This window comes from Nipponia nippon, unplaced genomic scaffold (genome assembly GCF_047370975.1).
Source record: "Nipponia nippon isolate SJK-2023a ecotype South Korea unplaced genomic scaffold, ASM4737097v1 scaffold_17, whole genome shotgun sequence".
NCBI classification, from domain to species: Eukaryota; Metazoa; Chordata; class Aves; order Pelecaniformes; family Threskiornithidae; genus Nipponia; species Nipponia nippon.
Genome location: NW_028262333.1, coordinates 6662589 through 6686320, shown reverse-complemented (window position 1 = coordinate 6686320; position 23732 = coordinate 6662589). Strand labels below are relative to the sequence as shown.

The 23732-nt window shown below is 47.0% G+C and overlaps 1 pseudogene; it reads left to right on the top strand.

The window, feature by feature from the left end:
• Positions 1–16287: 16287 nt before the first annotated feature.
• On the top strand, positions 16288–20439 carry LOC148056148 (uncharacterized; annotated as a pseudogene).
• Positions 20440–23732: the final 3293 nt, after the last annotated feature.

Below are 23732 nucleotides of genomic sequence, written 5' to 3'. Positions count from 1 at the left end.
ATACCTACGAGCCGAGCAGTTGGTAAATCCCAGCCTGTCGCCTCTCAGGCAGGACTGTCCTCAGCGGGTTGGGACAAGCTGTGGGGAAGGGCCTGTGCTGCTTTGTCTCTGTGCTGGTTTGTGCCTGCAGTGCCGGGTGCGGTCTGCAAGCTGCTACCAGGGACTTTGCAGCTGGCCCTGCTGGGCCTTTCAGAGAAAAGCACTAGCTCTTTTCAACCCAAGGGGCTCCAGCCTCTGGCCAAGGCAGACTGACTGGGCAAGCTGAATATGTGGCTTCGCACTGTCTGAGCATGTACCCATGTCCGAAGCCACAGAAATCCTCTTATGGGAGACGAGACAATGAAGACGGGCCTTCAGATGTGATGCTTCAAAGAAGGAAGCAAATAACATTATGCAAAGCTAACCACAAAATTTTTTCCCACCTCCGGTTCCCAAAGTCAGCAGCAAAATAAACAGCTGGAGTCAGCCCAAGCCCATTCCGATCTGTGGGCACTGCTCTGTTCAGATGTTTAGAATAGAATAGAATAGTGCAGTTGGAAGGGATCTAGGGCCTGCAGTGATCATCTAGTTCAACTGCCTGACCACTTCAGGGCTGACCAAAAGCTAAAGCAAATTGTTAAGGGCATTGCCCAAATGCCTCTTAAATACCGACAGGCATGGGGCATCGACCACCTCTCTAGGAAGCCTGTTCCAGTGATTGACCACCCTCTCGGTAAAGAAATGCTTCCTAATGTCAAGTCTGAGCATCCCCTGATGCAGCTTGGAACCATTCCCACGTGTCTTGTCCTGTCTCTGGGTACCAGGGAGAAGAGATCAGCACCAACCTCCTCGCCATTTCCCCTCCTCGGGAAGCTGTAGATCATGGAATCATGGAATCATTTAGACTGGAAAGATGTTGCTGTCTTTTCAAGCTAGTCTCTGCTAACTCCTGGCCTAGCCTTCTGGAACTGTGATTGTGCTAAACACTGGCCAAGTGGGCTCTCAAGCAAAGCCTGATGAGCCTGAGGGCGCCCCAGGTTCTCCCAAGCACTTTGTACAGAAATGAGCAGTGATGGTAATTGCCATGCAAAGAAGATAGATAGATAGATAGGTGCTCTTTGGTGCAGCGTGTGCAAAGTGGACCGAGCCAGGCAGTGCTGCAGGGCCACACAGGAACGAAGGCCAGAGCACCCCTCCCTCTCTGAGGTCTCCTAGCCACCTCTGCACACAGGACTGGCCTGTGGCTGCCAAGGCAGCAGTGCAAGGGAGATGACGGGATCTGCAAGGCCTCTCTAGCTCAAAGAAACGCTGGTCCTACCTGCCCCATGCTTTCTCCACTTTGTGACGGCAGATCCTTTCAACTTGTGGAGGCCTCCAGAAATCCACCCTCACCCTCTCCCTTGTCACCTCCTCGGGCCTTCTCTGGAGGGTGCCGCAGTCTCCCTTTAAATAGAAGCATTCTGGCCTCCCAGAGCTGCGGGCATCGGTCACCGGTGCTCCACAGGTAGCAGCGTCCACCTGCAGGGATGTTCAGAGGTGCTGAACCAGGTACGTAGGGTTATTGTTGGTCCCACGCTAACCCCGACTCAAAAAGCGGTACAGTCGAGTAGCGCAAGCCAGCAGCGTTCTGGGGGAAGGGCTCAGTACCTGTGCACCGTAGCTTGCCTGTAATGGCCTGCAAGCTGGCAAATGACGCCTCCCACCCAGCTGGGGGGTCGCTTCTCTGAACTGCGTCTCATTGCAGGAAGCTCCCCAGTACCGTGGAGCCTCTGGTTTAGAAAAAAAAAATAATAAAAATTTGTAAAAACTGTTGATATACGCCAACCAGGGCCACTTTCATGCAGATACCCTTTGGTGTAACTTCCTAGAAAGCGCTCATAATTTAAGCTTCAGCATTTGGTCTAAATCGCAGCGACTTGTGCTTTGCATTTGTCCCTGTTTGTAACATAAAGGAAAGAAAATGCATGGGGTCTTTTGCTCCTACTCTTTCCGTGGCCTTCGTCGCATAAAACGAAAGCAGATTTCAGGGCTGAGGAAGCATTGACGGTACGTGTGATGTACACAGAAACACGAGACGTTTTTGTTTGCTGTTGGCCTGAAGCAGCCAGGATTCCTGATTCTCGTTTGCTCCTGGCCTAATGAGGAGGAGAAGTCGGTCTTAAGGAGGCTGTTCCCAGGGAAACAGCAGGTGTTGCCGTCGGCCGGGGAAACCCCTCGCCTTCCCTGCCGGTAAGGCCCCCAGGCCGCGCAGGACCTGCGGCGGGGGGAGGGAAGCGAAGGCCTCTCGCTCCTCCCGTCGCCGGCAGCAGATCCATTTGCCCGAATTAAAACCTCAGCTGTTCGCGATTTAAAGCCTGGCTTCAGACCTGACCGCCAGCGACAGGAAAGGCCGTGCGTCACGGCCGGCGGTAGCCCAGCTGGTCCCGGGGGGCCACCGCGGGGAGGGGACAGGCCCCGGCTCCTCGCCCAGCGCCGCCCAGGCCTCCGCACCAAGCGCCGGGAGCGCGCGGGCGGGCGGGGCCCCGTCACGCGGCCGCGGGGCGGCCAAGGCCGAGCGGAAACGCCGCTCCCGCGGCGGCCGGAAGCGGCCCGACCATATTTGGCGTTTCCTCCGCGCCTTTTATGGCGCTTCCGAGGCCCAAACAAGGCGTTTCCTGCTCAGGCTTCCCCGGGGCTGCGCCGCGGAGCTGCCCGCCCCCTCCCTCCCTCCCCGGGGTGCCCCGGCGGGCTCCGCGCTGGGGCCGGGCGCTGGTCCAGCACTAGCCACGGGCGGCCCGGCTGGCGGCTCCGGGCGAGGGAAGCCTCTGCTCCGCCCCGGGCCGAGCGGCGGGGCCGGGGCCTTTCGGAGGCCCGAGCAGGCGCGGCGCGGCTGGGTGCCCGCGCTCCCAAGGACCGTCGGAGGGCAGGCAGGCCTCTGGCCTTTCCTCGCCGCGGGTCGCCGTTGCGGTTTGTGTAATAGGGACGGAGTCGCTCCGGCATGGGTAGGCTGCCGTCTGGGGAGGGCTGAGGGGCCAGTGCCCCTGCCCGCCCAGGCTCTTCCCCTGCGGAGCCTTTCCATCGGCTGCTGTGCGGGTGGGGAAGTGCGGACAGTCCTTGCCCAGGTGGCTGTTTTGTGCTTTAATTACACTAGAAAAACTCAGTCTTCGTTTTTCTTTCCCTTTAGAAATAAGGAGATAAAAATTAGCTTAAAGAGCCCAGTATCCCCCGTGGTGTGCTGTGTGGCCTGTTGTGTTGTGGAAATGCTGCTATAAATATATAATAGCATATAAAACACACAATATATAATAGCATATAAAATATATAATGCATATAAAACTGGTGAAATGCAACTGTTACAGCTATTTCTGTTGTGACTGTGAATTGCTTTTACCAAGTAGGTCACGGGCCCTGGCTGACTGAAGAGATGAGACTTAAGGAGACTAGAGAGCTGTAGGCAGAGACTTTGGAGTGGAGAGGTATGTGATCGTGGGCCTTTCTTTCCTCTGCGGCTTTCACCGTTACGTGTCTGGATCACCGGGACTGATTTTGTGCATCTGAGCACAAAACCTCAAGTAACACAAGTAACCCCAAGAAAAATAACTTTGTAGAGTGTCAACTGGTAACTGGGGAGTGAAGGTGATCCGAGCTGCAGCAGATGCTCTTAGAAGAGCTGCCCCCAAGCACACCCTCACTGTTGTTGAGTTTGACTAAAGCTGGCTGGAGTGGTTGAAGGCTGGCTCATGAAGAACGTCTTTGGCCCCTTCTAAAGCAAACTGTTAACTAGGATGTCCTGGTTTCAGCAGGGATAGAGTTAATTTTTTTCTTAGTAGCTGGTAGAGTGCTGTGCTTTGGATTTAGGATGAGAATAATGTCGATAACGCACTGATGTTTCAGTTGCTGCTGAGCAGTGCTTACACCAGTCAAGGACTTTTCAGCTTCCCGTGCTCTGCCCGGTGCACAAGAAGCTGGGAGGGGGCACAGCCAGGACAGCTGACCCAGACTGGCCAAAGGGCTGTTCCATACCGTATGGCGTCATGCAGTATATAACTGGGGGGAGCTGGCTGGGAAGGAGGGACTGCTGCTCGGGGATGGGCTTGGGCATTGCTCAGCAGGTGGTGAGCAATTGCATCATGCATCACTTGCTTTGTATATTATTATTACTATCATTACTACTATTTTACTTTATTTCAATTATTAAACTGTCTTTATCTCAACCCACGAGTTTTCTCACTTTTACTCGTCCGATTCTCTCCCCCATCCCAGCGGGGGGGAGGGCAGTGAGCAAGCGGCTGCATGGGGCTTAGTTGCTGGCTGGGGTTAAACCATAACATAGGGCTAGGGTATTTGTTGACCTTTTTGGTATAAGTGGCTGATACTTTAAAATTTTTTCTATTTGTGGCCCAGTAGACTCTAGAATTCTCAAGAGTTATGAGTGGAGATAATATATTTATGAAGAGGGCTTGGCTGTGTGATTCTTGAGCTAAACATTCCATGTTTTCACCTGTGTACATTATCCAAATGTAGCCCTAATAAGTACTAGTTAGACGTAGAGAGAAGGTTACATGTTTTAAAGTGCATTGAGGCTCTAGGGTGAAATATGACCTATAGCTAAAGAACAAGAACTTTTAAAATAGTGAAGTTCTGCTATAATCAGAGTAACTTTGTTTTTAGAAATCCAACCTTGACTTCCATGATTTATGGTCTTGACTTGATTAATGGAGCTCTCTCCTCTTAAATAACAGAGGCTGATGCCTATACATGGTGTATAGCACTTTGCAGGCTTCAGTTTCTGATTATTCTTTGGCACTGCCATAATGAAAATGATGGATGGTTAGGCAGAAGTATTTTCAACATGCACATTTCACTTCCTTGACTACAAAAAGCGTTATTAAAGCGTGCTTCTTGGACTTTTTTTTTAATAAGCATATAGGCTTATCTTTTTGTGAGCTTTTCATACTACTTTTTTGTATCTCCAAACACAAATGATGATACACAATGACACTACCAGCAAAAATGTCAATAGCTAAAAGTTCTGCTATCCAGAAGGTTGACCTGACTTTTGTTATCTTGTTATCCTGACTACTGTGATAGCGGGCTTCCCCTGTAACAATAAAACTGTTGATCACGAATAGACTTGTGAACGTTAGAGTTGGAGGGACAGGGAGACAGAAGTTCGATTTGATCTTTAAAAGGTGGTGAATGCCTTCGGCCTCTTGAGAAGATGCAGTTAAAACTTTTAAGCGGACTGAGCATTACTTGTTATCTGGCAGCGCCTGTTCTTCAATTGGACAAGCTTAGTTGGGGATGGCTTTAGAAGCTCTCGAAAACATGTTACATAATGAACATCCAAAATGTGTTTATCCCAATTGCTGCACTCCTTTGACTGCGCAGCTGTGGGTAGCCCTCAGGTTACCTACCTGAATGTGCCTGGCTGTGTGCTAAGCCACTGAGCTGCCTGGTGTGTTCCAGCGTGTGGCATTCCATGGGCTGAGAGCGTGAACTGGAACTATGCTTCCAGGCTTGTCTGTGTATACAGCAATTCTAGTCATGGCAGCCTTGGGGAACCCTCAACGTACTGTAAACACACCTTAGTCAAACCTAAACATCAGTCAGAGAAGTGTGATTAAGTCCTGGAAAACGAACTCTCTGGAGTGAATGAGTTTAGTTTTACCACTTTTAATAGTTTTGACTATGTTTGTCTTTGGAATACCTGGAAGAACGCTGGAGCATAAGGAAATGAAGGGGCAGACTCGATGAGTAAATCTTATTACAAATTTCCTAGAACAAAATGTCAACAGTGGTTCTTAGAATACTGTCTAAAAGGTTTCTTCCTAATTAGCTGGAGAACTAGAGTTGGAAATACCTTTACATATAGTTGGAAATCTGACACAAAGTTGAAGGAAATGTACAGCAGCAGCATTTTGATCTAAGATACTTGTGATTAAAGGTCTCGGCCATTATTCTTAACTTCTGTTTGTGTAAATAAGCTTAAGAATTATAAGAAACTCCAGATGCATTCAAATGAACTGGAAAGCAGCTGCGAGGCATTGAGTTTAATGGCAGAAGCTGTCTACACATCTTGTGTTTTTCCTCAAGGAGGAGGGCATTTTGTGGACAAAACCAGGTGTTGTAACTGCGGTGGTAATATGCCAGAGATCTCTGGGGTGATCACACAATGGTCTTTTTTAAAAAGCATGCCTACATTAAAATACAGTAGTTAATAAGCAAGGAAACATTGATGATGTTTGTTAAAGGAACTGTCGTACTCAATCAAAAGAAGTTCAGTCTCTGGTCCATTGTCGGAGGTAGCCCTGGAATATTTTTCCGGTGATTGTGAGCTGTGGCCGATAAACTTTGTGTGCTAGAGCCCATGTCTTTGCACATTTCCTCTAACTTTGTCCAAGTGATTTACTAAACTATACAAAGTTCTAGCATTCACAATATCTGACAGAAAAGTGAATTTTAGCATATCCAGGTACTGCATGAAAAGGGTGTGTGTGTTTAAACTTGCTACTTCATAACTTCATTTGCCACCTCTTAAGACTTCTATTATAGAAGATGGTGAATAATATCACTTCCACGATAGCTACAGAACTCTGTCAGTCCTTTCCCAGTTGCTCTCTTTCTGGCTGAAGAGTCTGTTTTGTACAGCAGGTGGTCTGTATCTCATACAGCCTTTTATGTACCTTTTGTCATACGGCGCTCTCGTTTCTGAGAGGTAGAGGCCTGCACCGTACACCATATTAAAGATGGATGAACGATGTGGATTAATTGTGGTCTACATTTTTTTTCCCCTCCTATGTTTTCTCTTCTTTTCCAAGTATTTCCAAACCTTCTATCTGACTTTTGAGCAATGAGCTTTTAAACCTATTAATTATCAAGATCTTTTTTGCATCATAACAGTTCTCCAAGAGACCATCATGCAATGTATAATGTTCAGACTTTGAACCCCCATCCCCTGTGCCTGTTTGGGTTTTCTTGCATTATCCACACTGAAATTCACCTGGAGCTGTACTGTCTGTTCCCACAATATTGTTAGCCCCTGCAGTAACTCTGTGGGGCATTTTTTTAACTACACAGAGGGACGTTGTTAGAAATCTCAGTCGCCTCAATATTCACCTGACTTTTTCAAATCCTTCGTAAACATGGCTTCCTAGGGCTAAGCAGAGATCTCTGTGCGAGTCTGCTGGCAATTTTTGCCCAACTATGAACTGACCATTTATTCCAGTTCTTTCAGCCTTTTAACGAGTTGCTTCTCTGGGGGAGAACTGTTCCTGTTGTCCCACGCCACACAGATTAAGAGCCTTTGGCAAGGGTCTGTACTGAACAGTTTCTGGAAATCCAAATACAGTACATCAGGTGAATTTCTCATGTCCACATGCTCATTATTCCAAATAATTCTAAAGGATTTGTCAGGCGTGGATTTCCTTTACAACAACTGTGCTGATGTTTTATCTGCCTTTACTACTTATTCGTGTATCCACTAATTCTTCTAGCTAGTTTCTAGTAGTGTGCTTCTACTAGCATGCCTGGAATGGACATAGGATTTATAAGCCTGAAACTTTCTGAAACCTTTATAAAAATTGCTGTTATGTATGGTACCATCCAGTCCCCTGGTACTGAGGTAGAACACCACAGCTATTATGCTTCTTTCATCCTCAAGTCGAGCATTTGAAGGGATACCATATGGTGTAATGTTATTCATTCTGATGGCTTAATCCATTCTGTAATCTATCCTACAGACACTTCAGTTTAAAATATTCGGTAACGCAACTCCTGTAAAGGAAATTTTTGGCACAGGAACTTTTCCAAGTTTGTCTGAAACAAAATGGGTGCAAAAGTCACTTTTGGTGCCTGCCTTATGTTTTGACCATCAGTTGGCCTCATGAACTCTCCGACAGTCTCACGGTCCCTGATACGGCTGAGAAAGGAGTCATCAGTTCTCCTCCTGTCTGCAAGTTGTTTTCCCCAAGCCATATTTCTGACCTGCCATATTGTGTTTTAATATGACAGTTTGCAATCGCGTCTGTTTTCTGCATTTCAGCATAACCTCCACTTTTGAGGGATGTCGTTCTTCCTCCTTGTCAGAATAATTATTTTGGATTGGTTCTTAGCCTTTCCTAACAGGCAATAAAGCACGATTGCTGATGTGATGTCTTTAAATAGTTTTCCTGTCACTGGAAAATATTTTTACTTTTCTAGCTGCACCACTACTTTCTTTAAAAATAAAGAAGTTTGGTAACTCCAATTTTGAAACTGTGCCCCCTTGTAGTAGATATATGGGTTTTGTTGCTTTTGCAGGGATGTTGATCTGTTCTTATGTTTTGATGAATGCTGTTCTATGCTTTACTTAGGAAAATACAAAGGTTTGTGTGTATCACCCCAAACCATGTGCTTTTTAATACTTGTTGGCTTTTCTGTGATTCTTAGGTTAAACTCTCCTGTGCCTTTTTTTTTTTTTATTGTAAATATCAGCATCCTGATTGCATGTGGCTTATGAAGAAGGGCATGCCTCCTGTACTGGGTCCTTCTGTTTTTGAAGATTTCTGTAGTTCCTAGTGATTCTGAATCCTTCCTTGCACCATTTTTTCTAGCCGTGCATTGTCACTCTGCATTTCTGGTCCTCTGTTTGGTAGTGAGAGCATAAAAAACCCCAAACAAACAAACAAAAACTGTCAGGGAGGCCTTAGCCAAAATATGAAATTGAAGACTAAGGATTCCCTGACAGTTGGGTTGTGGGGGTTTTTTTGTGTGCTTTTTTTTTGTTTTGGTTTGTTTGTTTTTTTAAATGGACTAAGCTTTCTTTTGAGAAACTCTCCCCTTTTTTCCACCCTTTAGTATTCACACAAATAAAGACTAATATAGCTTCCCTAGCATTTCCAAAAAGTCTGCCCAAACTCCTCCTCAGTTCCTATTTTCTGCGCTTGGCTGACAAGTCATAATCTTAGGCAGTCATACTGCTGATCATCACATTGCATGTCACTACAGCCTACCTCTCTCTCCCTTATGACAGCATCCCTGCCCTCAGGAGGTAGCCTCAGCGACAAAGCCTTTGCCTCCTGAGGAGGATCTGCCCCGGAATCGTTCCCTGTCATCAGACTTGCACTTTCTTACCACAAGACTTGCTTCCTCTTTCACAGTACAGGTGTTGCCAGCTTAAATTGCTGTCACCGAAGGTGTCATTGAACAGTCTCCCGGAGTTCCTTGGCCTCAAAATCCAGACTTCTTCCATGAGGAGCCTGTACTGCCTGTGTCCTGTGCCCCTGGGGCTGGTAATTCAACAGCCATTGGTGTAATGGATTTGGAATCCATTTGATTGATGTGATGGAGGCGATACTGGGAGTCGTAATAACCATTTATTTCCCCATTGCATGGGTGTCTGTCTTGCATCAAAATCATTTAGATGATCAAGCTATGATAACAGAAGTTGGTCAGCACAGCTAAGGTTTTGCCCGTAATCAGCAAAGAAGGTGGATGGGTTTATAAAATATATATAAAAATAATTTTAAAATCTGTTTTTTTTTAAAACAGAAATCAGCTCCAGAAGAGAACAAAACTTGCTCTACCCAGAATGAGTACAGTAAGCTTGAAGAGATATTCAAAACCGAATGCCTCCTCCAATTAGCTAGCTACACATCTTGTTGTTATGTTTCTTGATCTACCAGAGGATGTTCTTTTGCCCAAACAGAATCTGACAGGATGTAAATGCACATAGGTTCCATTAGAAGTATCAAACCACACAGTATTCTTGCAAGTTGGGTTTTATGAGCTCCTCTGTCTGAAGCAAACAAACGCTCAGAAGCAGGGAACGTGCTTCCTTTTCTGAAGCAGGAATGCTTACGATGGCTTTTTACGAGGGCAGGTGCAGCCAAGTGGTAGTAGATGAAAGAATTATGCTCACAGTTCTTTTGTGCAGGCTTTAGAGATTTCTGATCATTTCTCAACTTTAGAGAGAGCAGCTTGTGTCATACTCGCGTACCCGAGCTGTTTGGCTTTCTCAGAGATGGTGCCAATAGGCTTTAGATACTGGCGTCCCGATGCTGCCACCTTATGTTTAGAAACATAAACAACTGGGATGTTCTTACTAGGAAATACCGATGTTAATAATGCTTAAATGGCCTTATAACTGTACTTCTAGTCTTGAGTATGAAAACAATCATGTCAAGTTATGCAGTTTGGGTTCCTTTGCTTTCCTTTAGGAATCTGAGACTAAGGATTTTCGTTGTTTTTTGGGGTCGTTTGGTTTTTTGGGTTTTGTTGGGTTTTTTTTTCCCGTTTGTGTGTGTGTTTTGCTTCCTCCTCCCCAATTCCTCCCTGAACTTGCAAGGAGTAGAAGGCTGTTTTGTTTTCTAGCTCAGGGTGCCTGGAGACAAATGTTGGCATGCATATCTTTGGAGCATAACATAAAGAGCATGACTTATATCTAGAAGTTTATAATTTCTGTTTTCCGACGCGGTTCATTCCTGCTGTCAGCTGGCAACAGCCAGAAGGGCCAGGAATGCTCTGTGTTAAAGGGGCAGCCGCTGCCCGAGCATTCACACACCATTTGGGGAGTCGCACGCACACCACCCGAGACTTTAGCTGCTCAGACCGGAGCCCCTTCGCAGCGGGCAGCTTCGTTGAGCTGACGGGTGCCCCTTTTCGACTCCTTGGGCACTTTCTCTCCCCTCAGTCTCGACCCTAGGTTTCCCTGAAGCAGAGTCTCTGACATGATGTACGCCAGGCAAATTTATTGAGAGGTACAGTGGTAAAAAACCAGCTTGAGCCAGGTGCCTCCGGAGAGGGACCCTGAACAAAGAAATCCCCGGGCAATTATACCCCTACAGTCTAAGTTCCCCTCCCCTCCCGCGACGGTTCGGTCCGACAGCAACATTTGGGTCTGGGGTCTTCTTACTTCTTATCGGATCCTTTCCCTCTCTCCAGGCAGGACATGCCTTTTCTTATCTTAATGGATGTGGCTTCTGCTGACAGTTGTGGCTACCTTATCTTTCTGGTTTACACCAGTTTCAGGGCCTTCCTTCACGTAACTAAGTACAAGTTCAGTATATGGTCAGCATATCTAGGTGAACGTTCACAGCTTGCGGCCTAAGGCTTTAGCAAGCCTTGCTGTGAATGCTATGTATTGGGTTCCATCTGAGCTAGAAAGTGACTTCTACAACACCCTGCAAGGCACTGTGTAAACTCCACACTTCTAGATTCTCATTTTAAGGAGTGCTAGCCAAGCTGCTTCCAGTATCTGGGAAAGGCACAAAGCAACACTAAATAACCTTCACTGCGCCTTGGAGCCTGGGGTGACCGTCTGTCGCCAATGGGGCTAGGTAGGACAAAAAGTGCTTTTATTCTCCCTTCGTCTGCACATTTGTGTGCACCACCTGGGTGCATCTGAAAGAGTCAAAATCGTTCAGCGCCTTTTGGAACACTTGGCCTTATATAGGTTTTCTCAACACCCTAAGGAAGTCCAGTGGAAGAAACCTGGATTGCGAGGCTGTCTTTAAACAAGAGTCTGCCTTCTGGCAGCAGTGAGGATACAGGAACAGACCTGGCTATCTCTGTGTGTTTGGAAGCATAACGGAAAACGGACTGCTGAATTCCCATATGGTTTCTGAAAGGTGAGACTCTAAGCCTTAGCTAGGTTTCTAAGTGCAGGTTGAAGGACAAAACTGGAAAAAAAGAGTGTGTGAGTTAAACAAAACTATGATTGCAGATGGTCTCTCTGCAATGAGGGACGCCACCCCCCCACCGCTTTTAAATTACTCCAGACGTGAAACACTGTACGATCATACCACATTTACTACAGCTTCCCGTGGTGCCTTGCCAGATGTTCTAGCTGTCCTGTAATGAACGCTTATCCTGAATGATGGAATCCGTTCTGGGGCAGAGAAGGACAAGCCTGCGTAAGGCTTATGCACCACCTAAACTGTTATAAAGTGAGAATAGTGCTGCTGTCATTGTAGGGTATGAATTTCATCCATAGCACTTAAGAATTTACCTTGGATTTCTCTGAATTCCTTCTGCTAGATGATTTAAACATTTGTGACGGATAAACTAATAACTAGTTCTGTTTCAGGCAGAATTGCTGTGTGGTGAACTATATACACCTGTGCTTACTATACATGGACAATGCTAAATAATTTTAAGTCCAGTTTCTGTGAAAAAAAATTGTATTCAGAGTCTTGATTTTTAGCTGAAAGCTATAGATTTTAATCCTAGAAAATGGAAAAGAAGGGAATTAAAAGTTCAGATGATTTTTCTTTAATTTCTTTGCCTTGCACTGAGATCTAGTAGCCTGTGCGTTAAGTGCATCCTTATCATACAGTGGAGAAAACATGAGGGCGTCATTCACAGAAGCTTTTCTCCATGTTGAACTGCATATATACATAACCATAGCTCGACATATAATGATAAAGATTTGCTACCAGGTGAAAATTAGTAAGAAGACCGGAATATATATATATTTTTAAAATCAGATTTTAATTGGAAGTTCTGCATTGTTTTCACATTCATAGATAATATTTGTATTTTTAAAGTTTGAGTTTTCAGCAATTTATAGTAAATTGATCTAGCAACTCAAAATTTGGTATTACAGTTTGTCTTCTCCAAAAAACAATGGCACTTTAGAGCCTTGTCATGAGACTTCCAAACCAAGGAGCTAATATTGCTCCAGTGGAGCTACAAGAAGTCCTCCTGTAGTAGCAGTGCAGCAAAGTTAAAGAGGGGGGGAAGGCTTCAAAACAAGCTGTTGTACTGTATTTTGCAGATAATAGTCTGTGAAGGGGACAGCTCTGGAAGAGCTAACAGCTCTGTACAGAGTCCTGATCTGTGCTTAGAAGCTTTGGTAGTGCTACAGTATATGGAAGCCCTAACTGTGACACAGAATGCCACTGTACAAGGTATGGAAACATCATTTAAAAAAAAAAATGGGTACAGGCAGTAAATTTTCATCCTCCTGTTTTCACTGACAAATCTGTAGCATGGCTGGGGAAGGACAAAAACAATTTCTGTTTTTTGAATGCTGAAGAACTCTGGTGATGCCTGTTGAAAAGATGTTATCATCGGCATCATTCGGTAGCTCTCGACTCTTTGGTCTGCTGTCAGTTATGATCATAGGATCATACAATAGTTTGGGTTGGACGGGACCTTTAAAGGCCACCTAGTCCAACCCCCCTGCAGTGAGCAGGGACATTTTCAACCAGATCAGGCTGCTCAGAGCCCCGTCCAACCTCACCTTGAACGTTTCCAGGGATGGGGCATCTCCCACCTCTCTGGGCAACCCGTTCCAGTGTTTCACCACCCTCATTGTAAAAAATTTCTTCCTTACATCTAGTCTGAATCTGCCCTCTTTTCGTTTAAAACCATTACCCCTTGTCCTATTGCTACAAGCCCTACTAAAAAGTCTGTCCCCATCTTTCTTATAAGCCCCCTTTAAGTACTGAAAGGCCACAATAAGGTCTCCCCAGAGCCTTGTCTTCTCCAGGCTGAACAACACCAACTCTCTCAGCCTTTCCTCATAGGAGAGGTGTTCCAGCCCTCGGATCATTTTTGTGGCCTCCTCTGGCCCCGCTCCAACAGGTCCATGTCCTTTCTGTGCTTCCCAAGTTGAATTCTTCCATGCATTTCTCCATCAGCTTCATTCTTCAAAGTGTAATTAGCATATGAATTTTTAATGATTTCTTTCCTTTTAGGAAGTAGTTCAAAATAATGAATTAACACTTGTGAGCACCTTTCCCAAACAAATAAAACACAAAATGAACATGTGGTGCCTGGTGGCAGGTCTGTCCCTAACTTGCTGTTTTCAGAGCACGTGGAAGTTTTTTCTGTATGCTTAGTGATCCAGCATATGTGTGCACAACAGTGTGTGTAAGTTAACAGCTACCCTGACAAATACAGCAGTTTTGAATGCCTTGATGTGTGTACAAAAATAACTTGTACTGAGCCACCTAACGCTGCTGTAGGCGTCCAGAGAAAGGTGAGGCAGTAAGCTTCTAATGCTGACACAGTTTGGCATGATGAGGACACGTTTTGTTCTAAGTGCTCTGTTGGGGTGGCCATCATTTTAACGTGTTATATGCAGTATCTATGTAAAACCATTGCCTCATTAGAAAAGTTTCAACGACACCTACTGAGGTGCAACATTTCAGCAGTCCTTTTTGTGCAGCAGGGTGTCTTGGGATGTGCTCTGCATGTGTGTTTTCTCACAGATGAGTTGGCCGTGTGATACTGGACAGTCATTTCTTCGGAGCAGAAGAAAAAAGTCTGACCTTGCTTACCAGGGCAGGGGACCAGCGTGGGGATCAATGACCTTGAGAGAGAGAAGGTGCCCGAAGTTGGTAAGCTCGAGCGCTGGCCAAAATCAGAACACACAGATGTATGTGGGGGTATGTGCTGGAGGCGGGTCAAGGTAAGGGAGCGGAGCACTGGGTAGGCCACCAGGGAATCAGGGTGAGAATAAGACCCCCGTGCGGTTAAGGATTAGGAATGCAGGCAGATCTGGTGGGAAAGGGAGCCCAGGCCCTTGCAGCAGGTGTTGACCGTGCCTCAGTACTGAATTAGTGATGTAGGTTTGGATCCGTAAATGGATTCTATTCATATGTGCTTTAAACTGTGTTAAAAACTGAAGGTTCAGTATTTTTCACTTACGGTTTATTGTTTGGAGTTTGTTCTCGAGGGTTTCTTACTCAGGAGCTGTGGTTTATTACTTTATTTTGTAATGCGGCGCATTGTTTACCAGTCAGGGTTTGCAGTTTACTCATTTACTGATCAGGGCACAGGATTTAAAATCTAGCCTCATCCGTAAACTTCAAATCCTCGATGACCATTAGGGTTCCAAGGTTTGATACAGTGGAAGTGCGACCTCTTCAGTTAGGCTGCTGAGCTGGCAGGCGACCTAAGAGCTGTGGAAGTTTCTTGCAGGGCTGTAGCCTTTGGGGTGGGGCAGAAGCCCAGACATGCAAGAGCAAGATTTTTCCTCTCAAGCATAAGATCTGAATCCTCTCCCTGAGGGAAAAAGCAGAGGGAGGCTGGCAGCTGCTGAGTGACTTGTTACTTCAAGGGCAGCAGCAGGAGTTGGCCCTTCCCCACCGGACTAATGAACGCTGGTCCGGTAACGACTCTTAAGGTGTTGCAAGAGAAGAGGGGGTGTATTGGCACTGAGCCCCACGGTAGACTTACTCCCAGGTGGGTTTTTTATGTACATTAAATTAAATAAACAATTGCTTTATTCTTTGCACTCTTGGTTGTGGTTCCTGCAGTCCCTTTAGACTTGATAGAAAGCTCCAGAAGACAGTTCCCGAGAGAAGGAGGTTATCCATTGGGTCTGAAGGAGTGGGGGCTCGTGCCTCGGTCTCTTGGACCCCTTTGAGGTGCCTGGGGGTTCCCAAAGAACCCCAGTGCCATTCACACGGTTGTGGGGGATTTCATTTGCATTGCCATGAACACTTGGGGCTCTTGGTGGCATTTCCCATTGCTCTGGGGGTAGCCAGGGCCCCTCCAGGCCTGTGTGAGGTCTGCAGGCTGCTCCTGAGTTTGCCTGTGGCAAGCCGAGATGTCCCTAGCGTGCCTGGGGCCGAGGCCTGTGTCGGTGGTGCTGAGAGATGGGGTTTGCACAGGGACAGGCTGTGCCTGCACTCAGCTTCCCATCAGCCAAACTGATCCCTGCAGCATGCCTTATGGCCCTTTTGGTGTTCCCCAGAGCCCCCCATTTGCCCTCTGAAGCCCTCAGTTGGCATTTTGGGTTGCCCCCAAGGCCTCTGTGCGCCTTCCTGCACACTCCTGACCATGGGTTTGTCTTGCGGTATGCCACAAAGTCTTCCGTTCAGCTTTCTCCCCCATCCCAAGAGTTTTCCAGGTGCTTTTCGGCATGCTCCAGTGTCATTGTTTTCCTTTCAGTGTGCCCCAGGCCACCCCCCTTTACCATTCTGTGCCCCCAGAGTCCTCTGTTTCCCTATCATCCCCTGGTGTTTTTCTTTTTTTTATTTTTTTTCCCTTTTGTTGCTCAGCAGAGCTCTCTATTTATTCTCTTGTCACCTTTAACACTACCTCTTTTTCCTTCTTGTGCACCCAAGGGCTCTCCCATTTGCTTTCAGCAAGCTGCTCTCAGGAGCTGCGCACCTCTGCTACCTTGGCAGCCCCAGCTGTCCCCAGTGGGGCTAACGGCAGTGGCTCTGTCATCCCCATGGGCTACAGCTGCGGGTGACGGGGCAGGCGGGAGGGCTTGCAGCTGAGGGTGGAGGGCTGTGCTGCTCCCAGATGGCTTCTGCTGCAGGCAGCCTGGGACAACGGAGCCGCCTCTGCCGAGCATCGCTGACCGGGATTGAGGCTGGGGCTGGAACCATGGAGAAGGTGAGTGGGGACCAGGGAGGAGGCCTGTGCTGAGGGCTGCATCCCAGCGGGATGGTGCTCCCGGAGCGGGGAGCCGGTGGGTGGCTCGGGGGAAGGTGGCACAGCGGGGCAGGGCGGGGGCCTGGCTCGGGGTGGAGGGTGCCGAGGGGCCGTAGTGGTGCTGCGGAGCAAGCCGAGTCAGGTCACGGACATACTGCGGGGGGAATCATAGAATCAAAGAACGGCTTGGGCTGGAAGGAACCTTAAAGATCTTCTAACTCCAGCCCCCCTGCCATGGGTGGGGATGCCACCCACCAGACCAGGGTGCTCAGGGCCCCATCCAACCTCTCTGGGCAACCTGTTCCAGTGCCTCGCCACTCTCTCAGTAAAGAATTTTTTCCTAATATCTAATCTAAATCTCCCTTCTTTCAGTCTAAAACCGTTCCCCCTTGTCCTGTCGCTATCTGCCCTTATAAAGAGTCTCTCCCCCTCTTTTACATAAGCCCCTATGGGAAGGCCACAATAAGGTCTCCCCGGCGCCTTCCCTTCTCCAGGCTGAACAACCCCAACTCTCAGCCTGTCCTCACAGCACAGGCGCTCCAGACCCCTGATCATCTTCATGGCCTCCTCTGGATCTGTTATAAAAGGTCCACACCTCTCTTGTGCTGAGGGCTGCAGAGCTGGACACAGCACTCCAGGCGGGGCCTCACCCCGGCAGAGCAGAGGGGGAGAATCGCCTCCCTCGGCCCGCTGGCCAGGAAAAATCCCCAGGAAAAGGCATGTCGGAGCCCGTCCGGCGGGGGCTGTAGTCCGCTGTCACCAAGCCACCTCATGGCGTCCCTCTTGCTTTGCCGGGCTTGCCGGGAGTTGTACTTCTCTGTCACCGGGCCGCCGGGTAGCCATGCTGTTTTGCCGGGCATGCCGGGAGGTGGTGTCGTCAGGCACGGTGGTCCCGGGCGGCCATGTCGTGCCCCGCGACATGCCGGGAGGGGTAGTTTTCCACTGGCAGAGTTCCGGCGGGCTGCGGGGCGCTTTGCGGGGACCGGGAGCTGTGGTTGCTGGTGCCCCTGCAGCCTCTGCCCCATGGCGGGGCCTTGGCCAGTCCATTTGTTACTGGGAATGTGTCACTCGCCTGAGAGCTACTGTTGACTGTCAGAGATGGTGGTGTATTGTCAGGAAAATTCGCAACTGGCCCGTACCAAGCGAGGAGTGAGGCCAGGACACAAAGTGTAGAATTACAAGAATAATTCTTTATTCATGCGCATGAGGTGTCCCATGCAAATTGGGTTTTACGCCGAGTTCTTATACCTTTCAAGCATTCAGGTACAACATGATTTGACCCATCGCTCCTTAACACACACATCCGACTGTTTTGAAAAGCAACTATAATTCTATGGCATCCTCATCCCTCTGCTTCTTGCTTTACCTCGGCATCCCTGGAGTTGATCTCGCTACAGCTACTTGTCTGCGATGCCAGATAAAGAGGGGGTTTCGCAGAGGTGTTGGGGCGGCTGGGACGCTGGCGTTATTTCGGTAGGGCAGGGGTATCCTTTGTTCTTCATGAACAGCTTTGAGATTCCAAGCAGCAAAGGTTCTTGTCTTCAGAGAGGGGGCTGTCGTCCTCCTTGCAGTGAGCTGGGGTCCTTTAGTCATGCTTACTTAACCATGACTGTGCGGTATACAATGTAAACTGTATATATCTTAAGACAGTTCATACAATTTCATACTAGAAAGATTAATTGGTACAATAGTTAGGGAATAATGGTTAGGGAATGAGAATTCCCTAACATTTCAAACGTTCAGGTACAACACGATTTGACTAGTCACTACACTACCAATTACTAATCATAGTAAAACTTTGCAAAGCCACTCTATTTCTGCAGCATTCTTGCTGCTGGTCTATTGAGCCAGACACCCTTGGAGTCAGTCTTACTATAGTTACTTATCTATGATGGCAAATGATGCCAGGAGGGTTTCAAAGATGTGTTAGAGGAGCTAGGATGCTGGCATTATCTTGGTTGTCCAGGGGTATCCTTTCTCCTTCACAGACAGCTCAAAGCTTCCAAGAAGCAAAGTCCTTGTTTCCAGGGCCAGGCTGTCCTTTAGTTTGTTTTGCTTAAGCATGAACAATGCCAAAGTCTCCAGTAAAATTCCACTACCTCATTACATTACAGCGTATAACGTGAACTAATATCTATATTAACGAAGTTAATACACTTTCATGCTATGAAGACTGATTGATATAATAGTTAGGGAAGGGAATTTTGATAACAGTATCCTCAGTCTGTGTTATCCCATTGATAAGCTTCAATCCTCTGGATGGGCAGCCTAAGTTGCCATCCTCAGTTTTTCCTGGGCTGTTTCCCACCTGTGGTGGAACTGGGCATGGTTGTCCCCAGGTGACAATATTCAAGTTACAAATCCACATAACTTGCTGAGAACTGGTCTGTGCGCGTGGTGTTGCAGATCACAACTGCCTGGGCGGGCATCCTCGAGTTGTGTGCTGAGCTGGTACTACAGCTCTCTGTGGATGGAAAGCAGAAGGGGATTACTCAGAGGTAAGCAGCCTGCAGTTTGCCCCCATGTCACCTCAGGATCCATTCATTTGACTTTGCGTGTGCCCTGGGGCACTTTGTTTGCCCTTTGAATCCCTCACATTCCTTTTGCTTGCCCTCGTGTTCCCTCAGAAGCCCCTGTTTCACTCTAGTGCCTGCAAAATTACTCTGCTTGCCTTTTGAGCTCTGTGGGCCCTCTAGCAGCATCAAGACTCCTGTGTTTGTCCTCTCATCCCAGTAAATTCCCAGTTTTCCCCATGGTCCCCTCAAGACCCCTCCATTTGCCTTTAGTGCATGTATTTAGAAGCAACATGTCAGGATAAGGAATGCAAAGAACAGGAAGTGAGAATGTTACAAAATGAGGTTGAACAGAGAAAGCGATGAGAAATACTCTTATCTCTGCAAATCGCAATTGCAAAAACAACTGGGGGAAGAAGAGGAAGGTAGAGGATAAACTAGAACTCATTATAACTCAGGCCCCCAGCCCCCCCAGATCCTGTAAAAATCCGTAAACTAATCATGTCTGTGGAATATTGGGGTGGAGATATTTGGAAGGATCTCAACCAAAAACTCAGTGATGAGAGTTAGATGAATTAGAATTTAAGGTAGCCCCTATGATTAAAACTGAGGAACCTGCTGGACCCCAAGGGGGCAACCAGAGAAATACCACAAGGACCATTTCCTAGGACTCCCTCCAACTGGCCAATGTGCCAAGAAAATATGAGCAGAAGCCTGGCAAAAGCAAGACTGAATATCTGTGGCCTGTCTCCTTAACTGGAGGAGGTTGTGTTATGTTCCACCAAGGCGAAGCAGATGGCTTTTGGGGACCAGGAGTGTTCCTGAACGAGGGACCAGACCATAACACTGAACCACACCCTATTACGTGCCCAGCAGTGTATTGGGCAGGAGGCATAGACCCTCAGGATGGGGGGGCCTACTGCTATACCAATAAGATCATTAAGCGAAGTTTCCACTGCCGTCACTAAAGCTGCCTGCCTTCAGGCTACAAACAACGGGGGTGCATATGGTAATTACACTATCTCTGCTCCTGTAGACCCCCAAGCCATTAAACCACTTGTAAGGGGAGCCCCTGCTGTTTTAAAACCACACCTCATTGCAAAAAGGGACAAAATAAGACAAAACATAGAACATAACGCTCAGGAGGGTCAGGATGGCCAACCCCACCTTCGATGCATCCCCACCTGGGCAGAACATGATGCATGGCATTGTCAGTCACGGTCGAGAGATGGGGTGGGATGAACCGACACCAGCAGGGTGATCCCAAGCTGAAACAGATGGATTCGGCAAGTAAAACAGATTGCCCAGAACCCCCAACGCTTCCGCTGATCTCATAAACCCCCTGGTGAGGTAGTGGACCCCCGAAAAAGGCGTAATGAACTGTGGCAGAAAGTCTTAATGCTGGGCACACCTTGGGTAGCTCTACAGGGCCAAATGACTGGGACTAAGTCTGATCCAGGCTTTTCAAAAGCAAGCGGTCTCATGGAATCTGGATCAAAGCAAACAACCGTCTGCCCCCAAAGACCCTGCGAATAACCCTTTTAGACTTCTTAGGGAGGAATTGCAAATCTTGAAGCCAAAAAATGAGTGAGTCCCAGATGGCAACTTAGGCTGCCCGTCCAGAGGATTGAAGCTTATCAATGGGATAACACAGACAGCCCTCACATTTATGTCCCTGTCAGCCCGCAAAGACAGCTAGTAAAATTTTTAATTGACACAGGGGCTCAACCTGCAATAATCTCAAGTTTGGATGCCCAGAGAACTTAAGGTAAGCCTGGCTGAAGAAGGGTTAAAATAACAGGCTTTACCTGCAAAAGTAAAACATGTCCTGTAGCTAAAGTAAACTTGTTATTGCCAGGGGAGAAAGGGTATCAAGACACCAATTAGCAGTAGTTTCAGTGAAAGGAAACGTGTTAGGCTTTGACGTGTTACAAGGGAGAGTCTGGAAATTGCTGGACGGTAGCGTTTGGTGTTTTGGCTGCCCGAAATGTCCTTGCTTAGCTGAGCTAAAATTAGCAGCTACCCATGGGCGTCAGTTAACTGGCATAGTTTGCTTACTGCGAGCTGCACCCACCCTGCCTGAGTCAAAAATAACTAACGTTCCCCAGTATCCTATCTCAGCTGCTGCCCGGACAGGTATTGCAGAGGTCATAGTGGACCTAGAAAAAAGACACGTTATCTCCCAAACACACTCCCCATATAATTCCCCGGCGTGGCCAGTTAAAACAACCAGATGGGCGGTGGTGCCTAACCACAGATTACAGAAAGTAAAATGCGAACACCGCCCCTGTTACCGCCATCATCCATAACATCGCTACATTAACCGCCACTCTCCAGGCTGCCGCTCACCCCTGGATGGCAGCAGTAGATGTAAAACATGCCTTCTTTACGGTGCCACTGCAGGAGGAGGATGAAAGAAAATTTGCTTTTACCTGGGATGGGATACAATTGACTTTTAATAGACTTTCTCAGGGCTATAACCACTCCCCCACTATAGCTCAGTGGAGCTAAACATCGCATTAGCGCTAGGTGGATATATCCTAGCTACTAACTAAAAGAAGTAGCCAATCTGGACCCCCCCACCGAGGCTTGTGTTATCTTTTCTTTCAGGAGCAGCAGCCGGGACAGCACCGGGATGCCTCGCTGGCAGATGGAACGGATCATCGCAGGGATGTTCGTTCTTCGCGAGGGAGTAATCCTCACCAGTGCGAACCAGAGCCAGTTTACGCCTCGACACGCCTGATGCATGGGGTGGAGGCCCTCACTTTTTATTTCTGCTAGTCAATACGGTAACTGTAGTACGTTCTGCATCATACATGTTTAAAATCGATGGAAGTACAGGAATAGCAGGAAACCAGGCACAAAATTTAACAGTAACAATCACTAGCAAACAATACAGTAAGAAGCAAAAAATTGAAAGGGGGTAAAGGAAGATACCTCTTTATTACCCCACAAGGTAGGGACATCTCTATTAGATCTGATGTGTTAAATTGCACAAACAGAAACACCCTTCTGACTGTTAAAATGCTGAATCAGCCAGAAACAAAAATTAGAGCTATGCTCTTGGCAGCGCCCAGTACGTGTAACTAACTTTACCCCCGATGAATTGCCGAGAGAGGCGGTGTGTCTGTGGTGGATGGGTAGTGGTAAACACAGCCTAGCTTTGACATTTGTCCTCATATCTATCCCCATGCTACTTTAGCCCCCACAATGCATTTTACTACCTCTGAGACCCGCAATGAAACTATTATGTGGCTGTCTCCACAAATGTTTGTGACTGGACCTTATGCTATTAAATGTACAGGACAGCAACAAGTCATATTTAACCCGTCATCGTCCCTGAAAAGGGTAGAACTGTCCATGTCTAAGGCAATACTATAAAAGCCCAAGATACTTGCTTAGATACACAGCAAAGTATCTGTTATTTTGAAATCCACCCTGAAGAAGCAACTGCCTCTGTGCTAGTTTATATGGGGAATGGATGTGTCTGTATAACAACACTTTGTGAAAACTTAATTATTGATGGAAATTTTACCTATAATGTATCCAAGCAATCAAATGTATGTGTTTGTAACTTCGTAAACATGACTGGATGTGATTTTAATTATACAGGCTCAGTGACCTCAGATGCACTGTTAAAGGAGAATTATCCACTGTTTCAAGACCTTCTGCCTTCCTCCATCAGAATTAAGTTGATGCTGCTTCACAAGCTGCTGAAACATGGAGACTTACAAGCCTTATTATGAAAAGTACAACAACAAAGCAAAAACATACTAATAACTGTACATCCTGATGGAGAAGAAATACGCTGTGTACTGGAAAGAGTGAAAAAGGACAGGGAACACCACTGGTGAGAAACCTTATTTGGATGGTTTCCACCAGCAACAGGTGTATTGAACACCGTGCTACATCCTGTGACAATAATGTTTTCCCTTGTGGTAATTTGTATTGTTATTGTTGTCTTTTTATATATTCAAGTCTGTTTTTTAGCCCGATCAGTACATGTCATTGTAAAACGCACAGAATATCTTGCCACTGATTGTATGGAACTATCTTATAGTTAACCCTTTACAATTTTGTATTTATCGCTTAATCCTCCAGTAGCCAATGTGATGCTATTACTACCTCATATTTAGAGCAGAGAGGTAAGAGGTGACCGTACCACCGCTCTGTGAAGTAAAGCAAATTGACTGTAGTCATGGGGTGGAGGGTGATGGATATATAAACACCTGCAGCCCCCAGGGCCCGCGGAGCTCTCCTGGGCAGCAGCGGGCTGCGCGGCAGTGATCTCCCCTTGAGCAGGGATGCCTCTCAGGGTTACTCCTCCAGGTCGAGAGATTCCTTACCCAACATCTGTTACGTACAGTGAGGTAAGTGACATTTTATATTAGATCTAAAGCATATTGTATACAAGCTATAGCTTCATTATTGGAAGTGTAGTAAGTAGTAGAGTGTTTGACCCCTTAATTATTGATTAATCACCATTTAATTAGCATTTAGTCATCATTTAATAATAGTTTAATGGGAATGGGAAATGCTGCCGGCTGGCAGGGGAGAGATGAGGAACATGTGCTGCAAGCATGAGTTATCGTTTCTGAATAAGGCATAAAATACTGGCGGCAAGTTGTGTGAAGTTTTCTGCTTAAAGCCGGTAAGGTCCCTAAGCCGCTGCATGGAGCTGGTGGGTTGAAGAGGCTGTGGAAAATATTGGCAAAATAGGTCTTTGAGACCCTGCTGGATTGTTGAGCCTCTGAAGGTGGACACTTAGATGTATGTTGGTTAGAAGAGAAGTAAAGCAACGGTCTGTGGCTCCATCAGTGCCCAAAGGAGCCTAGCTTTAGTGGGGGGTATTTGGAAGTTAATATGTTCTTGTTAACAAGTTAT